General features: G+C 33.8%; 1 protein-coding gene across 2 annotated transcripts in view; it reads left to right on the top strand.

The window, feature by feature from the left end:
• Positions 1-563: 563 nt before the first annotated feature.
• Positions 564-16581, top strand: part of DMD (dystrophin) — a 1921557-nt gene continuing 1905539 nt past the window's right edge. For both annotated transcript variants that reach the window (XM_044670154.1, XM_044670155.1), the window contains exons 1-2: positions 564-656; positions 7065-7142. The gene's annotated coding sequence lies outside the window, so the exon portion shown is untranslated. The remainder of the gene's footprint in view (positions 657-7064; positions 7143-16581) is intronic.

Below are 16581 nucleotides of genomic sequence, written 5' to 3'. Positions count from 1 at the left end.
CACTTTCTAATTATATGAAGATGGACAAATCTCCTAAATCCGTGAACCTCAATTTCATTGGCTGTTAAATGGTAATGATAATTCTACTGATACTTTGCACAATTGTTATGAAGTTCAACTTAAATAATATATGCAAATGTCTTAAAAATCTTTAGACATTATAAAGATATTAGTTATTATTATTGCATGCTTCATTCTTCTCTAAGCCATACTGTTCCACAAACAACTATATTAAAATTGAGGTACCCAGCAGAGTGAAAAGAATACCAAATGAGACTCCAAGAGACCTAGTTTAAAAGCTTAGTTCTCCCAAGTTATCTGGTCTTTGTAAAATCACTTTTTCTCTCCTTGCCTCAGTTTCCTCCACTTTGGAATGAAGGGGTCACAGTCGTTGAACTCTAAGGTGTTAATCTACTTTCTGATTATATAAGAGGGTATGGAGAAATTGTGGTGGAAGTCAAGCAGGAAACTGAAATATCTGAAAAGAAATGAAATAAAATAATATATAATACATTATATAGTATATTATATTTTGATTAATTAGATTATGCCTTTCTCCCTAGTTTGGAAAGCAACACATTGAAGATCTGTTCAGCGATCTTCAGGATGGAAGAAGACTCTTGGACCTCCTTGAAGGTCTTACAGGTCAAAAATTGGTATGTAACTTTTTTTTTGGAGAAGTCACTTATGAACCCCACTGTATTAATTGTATATGATTCTATGAGAAGAGGCAAATTGTGTTATTTCTATGACTATTGGTTTGCCCAGAAATATGTTACTAACAATTATCCTGCTTTATTTTTATGTCATTATGTACATTATCTTAAATATTCTGATTTATACATATACAAGTTTTCAATGGTAGCTATGATATTTTAAGTTAAGAATTACCTATAAAAGCAACATCTAACATTTCCACTATCCCTCAAGAATTCCTATTGAATAATTAATTATATGATAGTCTTTTAAATATGCTATACATATTATACCAAATATGTAGCCAGCTTTTAATTGAGTAAGAAATAGTAATAGTTACTTGAGTGGTTTAAGCATCTAAAGATCTGTTTTCCAGTGGGAAAGAAGGTATGGGTGTGTCCCGGGCTGATACAGATCCTCTTCTCTGATTTAGTAAGTGGTACTCAAGAGTTTTCTAGTACTGAAAAAGTCATCATCTTGCATCCTACTTGGTAATAACCCTTTTCAAATTTAATGAGACATTTAATTCAATGTCATAAACATTTATTTAGTGCCCACTAAGTGCAAATTACTGTTAGGCACTGCAGATACAAAGGCAAAATCCCAAGATTTCTTTCCTTCAAAAAACTCTGGTTTTCTACTGGTCCTGAAAAAAGACACAGTTTCTAACTGGGTGCTTACTCAAAGTCAATGCAGTTTGGTGTTATGCTGCCATAATCTTTAGATCTCAAGGTCACCTCAGCACAATGATAAGAAACAAGGGAAAATTCTGATAGGAGACATAGTAAAACTACATTGGATATGTGATGAATTCCTTTAGAAAACTCAAAGTGTTTTCACAACTATTATCTCCTCTGTTCACACATATATTGCTTCCTGAGTGGTAAAAAATATTGCTTCCTGAGCAGTCTTGGTATGTTTCAATTATTGGGGCGTGGGGGGTACTGTGATTTCAGTGGCCTAAGAAACTCCAAAGGAGGAAACTTCCTCTACTATTATAAATTATTACCTGTTTGGTAATGTATAGTTTTCTGAGGTTAACCTAGTTTATATAAAGGTATATAAAGTTCAAGGATATACAGTGAGGGAAGCAGCATTAGATATCAATTTCCATAATGGCAAATGCTTCATAACTGGATTGCTACAATGGCTTTGTAATTACCTTCTCTGCCATTAGCCTCACCTCTTCTATTCCATTTGACAAATCATCATCAATATACAAACACATGTATATATATACATATATATACATATATATGTATATATATATTAAAATGGGCCCATAATTTTATTGGTAGAGGGAATTCCTGGTAAAGAAATATCCTGAACTAATGCAGATACAATTTTGCTCAGAATATTCAGAAGTTAAATGAGTTGGTCAAATTCATAGGGCTAGCAGGTCAGATTTGAGATTAACATATTAAGAGTTTGTCATAATTAATTGCCTATATCAGTGCTTTAAGTGTACTTACTCCCTTGCTCAAACGGTTAACCTTCAATGTTTGTGCATGGACCATAGAACAAAATAATAGCTCCATTCTAGTTTTAAATTAATGGAAGAATATTTGGACTCAAATAAGTAAAGTCAGGTTCAAGTCATAGATTTAATATTCGTTCAGTGTCCGACATGGTAAAAGTCATTTAATTTCTCTAAGCCTGTTTTCTAATCTGTGAAATCAGATTAATAATAATAATTCTTGTACCTATGTTGAATAGCTTCAACTGAAGCTCAAGTGACATAATAGAAAATTCACTGTTACCTTGATTTATTAAGCATATTATTATTATCAATTATTTACCAATACAACTTTTTATTTTACTCTTCTATCATACAAACTCTCTCTTTCAGTAAACTTAGTCAGCCTACTGTTTCTAGTACTATGAAAGAGGGGAAAAAAGAAAAAGATACATTTTTAAAATATCTTCTTATGTGCAAATTGCTGCAAGAAATATTATTCACCTTGATCTCCATAGGTGTTGCTTCTTAGGATAATAGCTGAGAGGCACTGTGCTAGAAAAATTGCTCTTTCTAAGATTCTTGGGTTCTGTCTGTCTCTAAAGAGGTCTGAAAGAAAATGTTAGTCAAGATGTGATTTTATTTGCTTGGGAAATGGCAACTCCCCTCTCTCCTTCAAAGTGCCTTTCTGCTTCATCTAGGCTGGTTTGCCTATCCACTGGGAATTACTGGGGATGGGGAGCCCTTTCTCTTCAGGGGTTACTTCCCTGGATGATGCCTGATTTCTAAGGAGGACTTACCAAGGATTGCTGCCACTCCCAGAGCTCTCATCTTTGTCTTGTCAGTAGCAGTTTGTCAGCACTAATTACTGCTGTTAGAGAGGAAGGCAGGTCCTTTGTCTTCAATTATTTGTAGAAATAATCATGCACAAATGAAGGTTTTATGCTACTCCTGCAAGAGAACTAATGACCCCAGAAGTCTTTACACAAATGTACAAAGTATAGATAATTTGACTTCATAAAGATCATTGGAGAGGCAGTCATAGCATAGTAGACTGAAACCTAAACTTACAGTCAAGACATCTTATGATGAAGTTCTATCTCTAACACCTGTTGGCTGTATGATCCTGTACAAGTCACTTAAGGCTAAGGGAATTCTTTATAACTCTTTGTTGTAGAGCAAGTGTTCATCTGTATTGGTGTGTGTATAAGGGAAGGAAGAGTTTCCCAACTTGGAGTTCACTATGCCAATGAAATCACTAATTCTAACACAAAGACTAGGAATGATCGAAGGAAGCTAGAGTGTGTTCTTGGATGGGAGGAAGGGGAGAATTGGGAGCAGAATTCAGGGAGATTGGATACCAGTTAGGGTCCTTCATCTGTGTCAGGCTCCAAAAAAGGTCTCAGAAGTCTAAGGGTTCTGACCAGAAAGGAATACAATTACCAGGTCTCATCTTGTATTAAAATGATTTGGCACAGGGTTGGGTGCTGAAAAGTCCTAGGAGATAATCAACGGCACAGTGTGTCAGCCAGCACTCCAGAAGTCCTTAAAGATTATACAGCACCACTATCCAGACAGCAAATAATACAAATCAGTGACAAATAAGGTCCTATTATGCATTCCAAAAATATACAGAGGATGACTGTGATGCAAAGTTCTAATTCAAGAAGCAAGACTTGAAAAATAAAGTAAACAATGAAATCACAGGTTTGGTCCAAAAAAAAGAAAGTAGAATTTAAATTCAGCCAGATAGCTAACCAGGAGTGAAAGGAAGCTGTGGAAAGGTATATCATATTCAAAAGAAATAGGATAGAAGAAAGGGTTGAGGACAGTAGTTTTGTATATTGAACATTATATTTTAAGTTAAAAATCCCTTTCTTTTGATATCTCTCTTACTATCCTGTAATCTGGATTCATGTCAACCCTAACCTTCCATATTCTACATTTTCTTATGCATTCTTCAATGCCATTGTGCCCCAGGAATCTATAATTTTAATATTTACAAATTGCCTCACATTCTAGATAATTTCTTTCATAGTCTTTTTCTTACCAGAAACTAATTGAATGTAGGCTTCTTCTGGATGATACTATATCAGGGCAGCTAGGTGGCACAGTGCTAGCCTGAAGTCAAGAAGACTCATTTTCCTGAGTTCAAATTTGGCCTCAGATATTAAGCTATATGAGAGCCAGGGCAAGTTACTTTACTTCATTTGCCTCATAAAAAATACCATATTCTCTTCAGGACATTTTGATGTGCTCTTCCCCCAAAACACACTATGAAGAGGAGGAAGAAGGACGCTCTTCATTCCTCCCTGCTACTTTTAGACTATCTTTGACATCACTACTAGGAAATGCCAGGTTCATTCTATTTGCCTTTCAAAATTCATTTGAAGAATAAAATATCTAGAATTCTAGGGGAAGTAATGAGAAAACATAATAGTAAATGGAGGAAACTTTGTCTGACTTCATGCTGTACTCTGAAACAGTAATCATCTAAACAATTTTTAATTGCCTTTATCGTCCAGGTAGAGTCTTGTCAAAATCATTTATCAGCTTCCAGGTAATTTTACCATTTTTTTCAAGGAGTCAAGTACCTGGCTCACAGTTTCCCTCTGTGTTAATATATTGAGATTTCAAAATGCATTTTGATTTCTTGCTGAGCTTCGTTGGCTGGACACAGTGACATCTAGTAATAATTACGACAAATTATAAGCCAAAGCTGTCTTTAAAACATGGTATTTAAGTAAGTACAATAAAAAGGAAGCAGTATTCATAAAAATATGTTGTGAAGGTAGAAATGACAGATAGTACTCATTTACATATTTTGGTTTAAAAAGAAATAGTGATGGAATAGTCTTCATTTAAATAAAATATTTCAAACCAAGAGGTTGCTTTCGTTCCATTGAAAAAATACTAGAAGCTTCTGTCATACTCCTCTTCTTCAATATTATTTGACATAGTTCTAGAAATGCTACTATAGCAATAATGAAGGAAAATCAAGTTATCATTGTTAGAGAGAGACAGAACTAATTTAATGTGCAAGTGATATTATTGAATACTTGGAAAATATAAGAGAAATGATAAAAAATAATTTATAGCTCCATCTAATTATCAAAATACAAAATGAACTCAAAAAAGGTTTCACATTAATATTCCACATTAACCAATATAATCTTAGAAAGATCCCATTCAAAATGGCAATAAAATGTAAAAAATACCTTGGAATTATCTTGTTGACATTCAAAAGGTTTTTATATATAAAACTACAAATATTTTGCAAAATAGAAGGAAACATAATTGAAGAGATGTCAACTGTTTGGTTATTATAAAAAATGATGATATTAGCTAAATTAGTTTACATATATGGTAACATGCCAGTAAGTTGACCTAGGGAATATTTTATAAAACTAGACAAAATAATTAAAAATTTCAGTTGAAGAATAAAATATATAGATTCCAGTGAAACTTTGAAAAAATTTAGGAATGAAAAAGGAGACTGTACTATAAAGCATTAATCATTTAAATGATTTTGTTTACTGATTTTTAAAAATCAGAAAAGATCAGTGGCATAAGAAGATAGTCAACAAACATAAGCAATCAGAAACAAAAGTCTAATTTTAATGAACCCAAGAATGTAAAAGATTGGAATATGAATTTTTTTGGCAGAGAATGGCTATGAAATCTAGAAAGCAGTGGAGTAGATATTCTCTTTAGATCAGCAACTTACAACATAAAACACAATAAGCTCCAAATTGGCATTTGATTGGGAATATAAAAGATTTGTATAAGGTTTTATCTAAATGGAGAAGTCTTAACTAAATAAGGAATAGAGGAAATCATGAAATACAAAATGACAATTTTCATATTAAATAGAAACTTATTTTCCCTTTTAAAGTTCTTTACGGCTTGGCACCATTCTTTCTTATACTTCTAACTTCATCATGTATCACTCACTCCCTTTTATGTTTTATCATCTAGCCAAAATGGCAGCACTCTGTCTTCATCCTCATACATTTGCCCTAGTTGCTACCCCCTTCCTGGAATGCATAGTCCCTTTTTCACTTCAACACCCAAGAAACACCCCCATCCTACAATGAATAGCTTAAGTATCCCCTTATTTTCTAAATCTTCCCTGATTGCACATATACATACATGATATGTACATCTATATATCTACATATACACGTGTACACACACATATAAATATATATGCACACATGTTTGCTCTTCTCTCCCTCATTAGAATGCTAGTTCCATTCAAAGATGTTTCATTGTTTTGTATGTTTTATCTTCCCAGTTCCCAGCAAAATGGCAGACACATAGTAGATTCTTAAAAAATCAATGTTGATTGATTATGAGGCTGAGTTGCACATGTTACAATACCTTACTGAAGTAAGGATAAAACTTTCTTCTAAACTTTCCCTCAAACTCAAAAATAAACTAACACAAGATAAATATGCCAATTTACACTGTATAAACTGATGTTCTTACATTTCTTATGGTTCTGACAATAAATTAGTCATGGGAACAGAGAAATTATCAAAATAACAATAACAGAAAATAGCCTCCTGGTATAGCAATAAAAATTACAATTATTATTTTTATTATACCAGCAGGCTATTTCTTACTTTTATTCATGATTTTTCTTTTTCTTGCATAAAGATTGCTATGTAGAATATAAAAAAAATGCAAGAGGGAGCATAAATTAGTGCTCCGTGTCAGTGATTGTTAATAGTTGACATAATTCCTTTCAAAACTTGTTTTCATGTATTTACACCATTTTCCTAAATATCATGTGACTCCAAATTGAAGAGGGGTTTTTTTTGTATGTGGGTGTGTGTGAAAATTTTCATTACATGAAATACATGAACGTTTTCTGTGCTGCCCAATAAACATCTGCTTTTGCTTGCAGCCAAAAGAAAAAGGCTCCACAAGAGTTCACGCTCTGAACAATGTCAACAAGGCACTGCAGGTCTTGCAGAAAAATAATGTAAGTAATCACCTTGACAGGGTCGGAACGTGGGCTAGGCAGCTGAGTAAATGTCCAAAGAGATGGCTTGGGTCTTCAATACGGGGGAGAGGATCCGTAGACACATTACAAATCAAAGCAGCATTATACGTTGTGGGTTGCTTCAGGTCCATCTGTTGGAGGCTAATGTTACTCAGAAAGTGATTATTCCCAGGGGTCCATCTGTTGGTGGCTAATGCTGTTCAGAAAGTGATTATTCCCAAGAATGATGCTTTCTCTGAATAGAGCAGAGTATCCTTTGGCTTTTGTGGGGAGACACCTAATAGCATTAATACTCCTGGGGCATTTGCTACATGTACATGTTTTGGGGGAATTATCTTTTAAATTGAAGTATATTTGAATGTCTGGAATAATGAGCTATGTAAAAACAGACATACTGAATTAATGTTTCTTGAATGGAATTGAATCTATTCATTTTTCAGATTTGTAGGCTGATCAATATAAGAATGTTTTAATTTAAACTGTTAGTGTGATGAAATGTGACATGTTAATTTCGATAGACCCTTTTTGGGGGGAAAGTGTTTGTATTACTTTAATCTTTACTTTAAAATTTGAATTTTAAAGAATATGATATATTTTTAATTTAAAATATATATTAGTTTAATTTTACTTTTAAATTGCTCTAACAAAATAATTTTCATTATCTTGACCCATTATTTTGGAAGAATGAATAGAAGGCTGAGATTAGTGTCAGGAAGACCTACTTTGAAGTCCTAGTTTTGAACCATAATAGCTTTGTGACCCTGATCAAGTAAATTTAATCTTCTAGTGCCTCAGAAAATTTCTAAAGCTTTAAGTTTCTCATAATACTAAAATAATTCAGTTCAGTAATTGTTCAGTCATATCTAACTCTTCATGACCCTATTTGGAGTTTTCTTCGCAAAGATTGGAAAGGTTTGCCATTTCCTTTTTCAATCTCATTTTACAGAAAAGGAAACTGAGACAAATAGGTTTAAATGACTTTCCTAGACTAAGAGCTATAAATTTCTCAGCTAGGATTTGAACTCAGGTCCTTCTGACCCCTGCCCTAGTGCTTTATCCACTGTATCACATAGCTGTCTCTGTTAAAATTATATATGTAGGCAAATTTATATTAATAAAAATGAGAAAATGCAATTTATGCAAAAGTTGTAATTTTTAATTCATAAAGATGAAAATGTGATTGAAGAACTTAAAAGAATAAGAAATCATAACTTAAACATCCAAGCCAAATTTGAACACAAATTCTATTCCATCAGTTAATTTTTTAATTTACTTTTCTCATTCATAATACTCGAGTAAACATTTCTTTCCTCTCATCCTCTCACCAGATTTCTAATTGACCAATAATTTTACTAGACACTTTTAGTAGCTACCTAATTATATCATATCTCCTTCTCAAAGATAAATTTGTACAAATTATTCTATTCACTAAAATAACAATAAACTGTGATAGATTGACAGTAATCTATCTGCTTTGAGATTTCATAATGGTTATTTTGGGAGGGAAGTAGGTCATTTAATGAGCTGGAGCACAGCCAATATGTTGATTTATTGATTTATAATTTTAGGTGGTCATTGAGATTCATTTTTGGCTCTATGAAAAAATATTATGGAAGTGGTATTATTTAAAAGATAGATTTTTCTGTTGTTTCCAATGATATGCATGAGGTATCATGATGATTTGTTTCACTGAGATATCCTTGAAATAAACACCATTGTAGCATAATAAATAAAATTCTAGAGATGGAGCCAAGAAGACCTGGCTTCAAATCCTGCCTCAGATACGTAGTAGCTCTGTGGTCATAGTCATGTTATTTAAGTTCTTGGAGCCTCAGACACTTTTCTAAGACTATAAATTACAGCCTAATAGTAAAATAATCAGGTTCTCCAAGCTGTTTAAAAATAGAGGATGTTTTTGACCATTTCTTAAACATATGTGCAGGGCAGCATGGTTGAGCCATAGTGCAAAGAGCACAGGGCCTGAAAACAGGATGGTGCAACTTCCTGAATTCAAATCTGGCCTCAGATGCTATGTGACCCTGAGTGAGTCACTTAACCCCATTTGCCTCAGTTTCCTCATCTATAAAATGAGCTGGAGAAGAAATGGCTAGGCATTCCAGCCTCTTTGCCAAGAAAACCTTAAATGAGGGCACAAAGTGTCAGACACTAATTGAACAACAATCTGCTAAGCTGTCTTCTAAGAGCTGGGAAAAGATAGCCCCTGCTCTCAACCTAACAATTTAATGAGGAAAGACAATACACAAGGAAAGCTGAATAAAAATACAAAAGGAAGCTAAAAGGGGGCTAGGGGACAGAAGAAGGTACCCAAAGCTATGGCATTAAAGAAGTGGAGTCAGGTAAGACATGATGAGATGGATGGATCTAAGTTGTCCTCCTTAAACCAAGATTTTGGGAGGACCTTTGGGTTCTGCCTTCCAATAAGAGAAGTCTCAGGGTGGGAGCGATCTTATGAGGTTGTGAGTACCAAAGGAGATGAAATCTTGAAGGATGATGAAGTTACCAATAATAAGGTTCCTGGACATATGATGGAGAATTCCAATTGATAAGTGACTTGACCAGGTTCATCTGACTAATAGGTATCTAATAGAAGATACAAGTCCTAGTCTTCCTGATTCCAATTTATTGGCTCTATCCACTGTGCCAAGCTGCTAGTACCACTTTTATACCTCTGTAGCTATTTTCATGCCTTATTTTTTGGACCTTTTTTTTCATGCCTTTATTTTTGGACCTTTCAACAACTTGGTAAAGCAGAGCAAGTATTAATATGCCCACTTTAAAGATGAGATAACTATGACCTAATCAAGTCCCGCTGCTGTCAACTATTCCATTTATTTTAACAAATTCATTCTTTGTCAGAGGCATACAAAGATGCTTTTTGGTTTTTGGAATTGAAGGTTTGAATTTGTCAGCCGCTGTCAGACGTGGTCGGTTGTGTCATAATATGCTTTAAGCATACCATGGAAGGTAGTTATTTCTTTCAGCTAAAGTAGGAAGGAAAAAAAAAAGGAAATTTTCTGCCTGAATCAGCCTTTACCTCAAGTTAAAGACCCTCCTGTGTCTGGTTAGTTTCTGCTTTACTGTGGGTTTGTTTAGTTTTGACCTTCGCCTCTGTCTTTGACTGAAAGCTTTTGCATCCTCCCTGGTTTTAGATTATCTGTTCAAGTTGACCCTGTGCTTGATTTTCCTTGACACTCCAGGCTAGTTTCCAGCTCTCTCTTTTTTATCAAATGGTATTCAGGACTCAGCCTGACAGAACTGAGACAATGCATTTAGTCCCTGATTTGTACTCAAACCGTAAAAGATGCTACTTACTGTCAGATGTGGACTTAGCCCTGTGAGCCATACCTTTTGCTGAACCAAAAACTAAAAATAATCCTCCCTCCACAGAAAAAGTGAAATTATATAATGACTCAAAATCAGCATTCTCACTGATAGCATGCATTTTTACCCTACCATATTTCTGTTTGTCTCACAGATTTGGAATTAAGATACCTTAAAGTGCATGTATTTTAATTCCTCTCATCTGATAGGTGATGGCACTGAGATCTAGAAAAGATAAAAAAGTAAATGTCAGAGATATTTGAACCCAGGTCATATGATTTCCATTCCCAACAAAAATTACTCCTTGCACTATGTGTTTAAAACCATGGTAGGTTAAAAAAAAAAAAAAAGAGAGAGAAAGAGAGAGAGATGTCCCTAGGCAAAAGTGGAAATGTATTGGAATACCTTTTACATTACATTCTTAGTTTCTTAGTTCATCATTTTCTCCTCTTTGACTACATTTTTTACTTCAGTCAACACATTTTTCCTTTCTCGATGTTACTCATTTAAGGGGCCTGGCTTCTTTCAAGATCTAAATCTATGATCTTCAGTTTCTTTGATCCCTTTGTAGTGACCTTGGCAGGTGTCCATTATTCTCTTACCCTCTAACCTCTTGTCCCTCCCTCTTTGAATACAGGTCTAATAATTTATGCTTGTTGATTGACTTCTTAACTCTCTAGGGTGATTAAGTACCTGGTTTGCCAAAGATCTCACCTTATCTAGGAACTTCCATTTTGAATCTTTTATCTCAAAAATATTAAATATTTTGTCCTCTTTTAAAGGAATTTCAGACATAGGCAAGCTAATGGAGAAGCCTCTGAAATATCACTAAAACTAATTAAATAGACCTACCTCTCTAACTCCTCTTGTATTGACTGAACATTGGGCATCCTCTCTTCTAAATATAATATTTGCCCATCTTCCCTTTACCTTTCTTGCCATTTGGAAGGAGCATATTTTCAGTACATTTGACATGACTTTAGTTAGTATTCTAGTATATTAGTATGCTAATATAAGCTTACTCTCTGGCTCTTGGAGGAAAAACAAATTTTGGTTACCTATATGTGCCATTGAAACATGTTTTAGCCAGTGGAGTACTATTCCTGTGGCTCAAAACTAAAAAAAAAAAAATGGAATATTTCTAATATTGACTGTCATAGGAATTTAGGACTTTACTCTAAGCAGACTTTTGTGGCACCTAGACATAGATGGTAGGACCTTCAGAGTTTACTTTGCAAAAAAAGCAAATATGCAAGCCAAAGCACTGCTGTATTTTAATGGACAAGTCAATTTGAATATCTATCAAGTGAATACATAGGAAGTCCTTTGGATCTGTATTCTGAATATTTGAATTTCAGTTATTTAATTATATAATCAGAACCTATTAAGTAGTGAGCAAAAGCCACTAATCATTGAAATGATGTGTGTAACCTCCACAACTCCTTAACTTTGGGCTCTTCCGATAATCGAAATCTTGAATTGTCAGAGAATTTTGCTCTTTGAACTTTCAGGTACTTAATCACGTAAAGAAATCATCTTTGAAATAGCTCAGCCTGGGCTACTGTAGACTTGCGATTTCAAAGTGATCCTTTATTTTTTGTAGATTTGAGGTGCAAAAATAAGATTGGCACCTCCAAATTGTTATTTTTTTCATGATTTAAAAATCTGTGAGTTTGATTTTTGTGTGTGGGTAGGCCATGCCCAATGAAGAAATGTTCTCTTTGTGCAAAGGGTGGGAACAGCTGAGTCTTAGTCCTATCTCTGTCCTTAGTTACATGCTGTTTGAATCCTCTTTCTGTATTTCTGGAATGAAATAATAATACTTTTTTTTTAACCTATCTCACAAGGTTCTCAGGATCAACTGAGATAAGTAAAATGATTTTTTAAGTACAAAGAACTTGGCATTTTTTTTAACTTAGAATCATCTTCATATGACACATAGTAATATCTCACTTTAAAAAACACATTCATAAGTTGATTTTTGTTATAATATAGTTCTTTTAACAGGGGATACTATTTAATTATTTAATGAAAGGAAGTAATGGTTTGAAGCTTTATAGGATCAAAGATTTAGAGCTGAAATGGACATTAGAGGGACATTCATTTTATAGATGAGGAAATTGAGAAATAGAGAGATTAAATGACTTGCCCAAGGTCACCCAGATAAGTGGCAGAGCTGAGATGTAATTCTCTGTCTCCAGGTGCAGCATTCTTTTTATTGGACTGTGTTATCTCCTGAGTTGTTGATTTATTGAAGAAAAGTCAGAAAGGGATGAAAATTATTAGCACTGATGATGATAACTTGCAGTTGTACAACCTTTTATTTGTCTTTTCTCATTACAAAAAATCTATATGAGGCCTTAAAAGAAAGGTTGTATCTGAATTCTTTCCAGTATTGCCTAACTGTGTGCCACATCATAGAGCTTGTTTGAGTTTCTGGCAATACACAAATTTTTGTTTGCTGGTTTGTTTTACATAATTCTGTTTATTACAAATATATGTTTATGTTATGTAAATAAAATATATATGAAAGACAATATTCATAGTTAATCAATACAGTTAATAGACATAGCTAGATCATGAGGTGGATAGAGTCCTGGACTAGGAGATCTGAAATCAAATGTGAACTCAGACACTTATTTTTTGCATGACCCTTGGCATGTCTCTTAACCTCTGCTTGCCTCACTTTCCTCATCTGTTAAAAAATCTGTAATATGTCATGGTTTAATAATAAAATTAGATAATATTTGTAAAGTGCTCCGCAGCATTGTGCTTGTCACATAGTGGATAATAAATATTTGTTAAATCTAAATATTTCAATAGGAATATTTTACATCATATTAATTGAACAGTCATGTAGTTGAACTCTATTTTATAGATTACAAAACTGTAGCCCAATAACATTGTGAGTTGCTCAATGTAACCTACCTAGGTGGCTCTCATACAAATGTTCTTTCCATGCCACCATGATGTCTCCTTATAACTATTTTTCCTTTTCTATTCCCCTTTGATATGTGTTTCTGTATATAGACCTACCTTATTTCAAATTTCTATAAATTAACCTCATGAAATCAGAAAATTGATTATGAATAATATTTAGACCAATAAACCTTTTCCCTTGTAAAATGGGATTCATTTTTTACAAATAGCATTCTAAAGTTTCAACTCCTCTATTAATTCAGTATAAAAAATAAACCTAAAAAGTTAAAGCAACAGCTATCAAAGAATCTATAATGATAATCCAGAGCAAAAAGATAAAATGTCTCTTGTAGACATACTCTGTGGGTTGTCAGTATAGTTACATGGATCATGAAATAATAATAGTTTGAACATACTCAATTCTGAATGAAAAATAGACATGATTCATTCCCTAAAGGCTTAAAATTTTAAATAGTGTAAATGTAACTAACTCAACTCTCAGTGTAAAAATACATTTTTAGGACAGCAGAGATCCTTTGCCATTCCTGCATTTTTGATATGCTGCACTCAATAGATTTAAAAATTTTATATATGATCTAGAGAATTCCTTTCATATGTAGTATATAGCCTTTCAACCTGACCACATTAGGACAGATGTCTTATAAAAGAAACATTTTTATTCTTTTCTTAATGTTTAAAAATAGACTCTCGTGGAGTTTTTGATTTTGATTGGACATTAGAAATTATTTAGTTCAATCCCTTTTTTTTATGGATGAAGATCTTAATAAACAACTTGTTTCCTTGTGGTTCCATCCATTGTTATTGGCAATGCCACAGCAGAATAGTACATAAGACTGAATATCAGTGAATATATTTGTGTGGAGGAAAAAGACGTTACATATTTTATGTTTAAGAACCAGAGGTTAACATTTTTTTAAACTGAAAAAATGAACAAAAGCTTTCTGAATCATTAGAATCAAGTCACTATTTATATACAATGTTTGAGTTTCCTTAATCTTCAAAGAATTTTTTTTCAAAGAGAATAGTATTATTAAATGAGTTAGACCTCTGACTCCTAAGCTTTGGGAGAATTCAACCCATCATTCTCTTAACCTCCCAATGGATCCCATCTTCATTCTCTTTTGCATCTCTGTAATATAGAACTGTAATATATTCATTGAAAAAGTATTATTTCTGATTAACAGAGTATTATACTAACTTCACTAATTCATTTTTTTTTAAAAAAATGATGAGTGGAAAAACGTCTGTTATTCTCTAAACAAAATGTCCACCCACCAACAAAAACTAAATTATGTTGCTTATAATCCCAAATCCTGTTCCCAGGGCTTAATAACCTAAATTCAATCTTATTCTTAAATGTTCATGCTTCAGTTTTTTAATATGAATTGAATAAAGATCAAATCGTTTTTACAAAGAAGGGATTTAGATATTCTTGGAACATATAGATTTCCTATGTAGGAAGCTTCATCTGCAGTGCCTAGGAATAGCATTCTCGGGCTGCAGGAGCTGCAACCAGACACTTCTCTCTCACTCCCAACCTCTCTTTCAATCTCTAAAAAAGACAACGAACAAGCCAGTGAAGAGAAATGCCCTAAACCTCATAGGAGAAATGGGAATGGGAGAAGAGACATCAGTCAACATAACCAATTGTTATTTGCTTTCTTTCTGCTTTTAGCGATGTGCACTTTGACATCTGCTTCTTTTACCCTTTATGTTCTCATATTAATTTTTGTGCGCATTGTTAAGGTTCATGTTTTGGGCTTGCTTGGTGTGTTATGATGAGTGTGTATAAGGTCCCAAGGGGCTAAGTGGAAATAAAAAGCTATTACTGATTGCTGGCAATCTGGGATAGCTTTGACCTCTTGCAACATTTCCCGAAGATCTCTTCTCCCAAATAGAACAAAGAAATGGCTGAGAGTTCAGTACTACCCCACTGTTTGTATCTTTTTACCTCAACACTGACTGGAGCAGAGAAGGGATTAGTGAGGAGAGGGCAGTGGGGGGCAGAGGAAAAGAAAGAGCTGAATTCACCCTCAGTTCTAGTGACTCAACAACCTTTTACTTGAGAATAAATAGAATGCTTTCCACTACAACTAGCAGCATCAGAACTGTGGGAAAAATGAGGATGGTGTCACAATTTACTAAAAGTTCCAGAAAACTTTTATACCCCACTAATGCAGGAGGCTAAATAATCATATGTTCCCCCTCTCTTTTTCTCTGAGAAAGCTAGATAAGTTTTTGTTGTAATCAGATCAATATTATTATTAGAATCAGTTAAGAATGTGTGGTTTCCTATTTTTGTCATATTCCAATATTTTCACATATCTATAACTATTCTCCTCTTATGTCGTTATTGTTGTTCAATCCTTTTTAGTCATGTCTAACTCTTTGTGACTCCATTTGGATTTTTCTTGGCAGAGACACTGGAGTGGTTTGCCATTTCCTTCACCAGATCATTTTACAGATGAGGAAACTGAGGCAAACAGAGTTAAGTGACTTGCTTAGGGTCACATAGATAGTATGTGACCAAATCTGAGGCCAATTCAGAAAGATGCATCTTCTTGACCCTCAGCTGAATACTCTATCTTCTGCACAACCTAGCTGCTCTATACCCTTTAATGAATTAAATCATAATCTACCCTTTTTTGCATGCCTTGTGAAAAGCCTGTCTTTATCCTCATTTAAGTTTGATGCAGGGAGTCTACAATTTACATTGAGGAACCTTCCTTGGGTTCTCTTCAAACTTTTGCTAGAACGCATTGAACCATAAGAGGTAGCATTGCATCATGGAGAATGAGGCCAGAATTGGAGTCAGGAAGAGCTGATTTCATGCTGTACCTCTGACATACCCTCTATGGTAGTGTCTCAGCTTCTCAGGACCATCTGGTTTCTAGCACCTCTTTAACATCATATATTTTTAAACTAAATACTCTTCCATGATGAAATAAATGCGTGTTGATTAATTGAAAAAAAAACATATCAAAAACCCACTAAAAATAGTTACATCAGTGAAATGATATTCCCTAAATAGAAATAGGATTTGTAATTAAAATTTTTAATTTCTCTGAGTAATTTAACAAAATTGGTCACGATCTCAGAAAATCGTAAATCAAGATTGTTTTAACAACAAATTTAT

Source organism: Gracilinanus agilis, chromosome 3 (genome assembly GCF_016433145.1).
Source record: "Gracilinanus agilis isolate LMUSP501 chromosome 3, AgileGrace, whole genome shotgun sequence".
Classification (NCBI taxonomy): Eukaryota; Metazoa; Chordata; class Mammalia; order Didelphimorphia; family Didelphidae; genus Gracilinanus; species Gracilinanus agilis.
The sequence above is the reverse complement of the archived record's forward strand: the minus strand, read 5'-3'. Positions and strand labels throughout refer to the sequence as shown.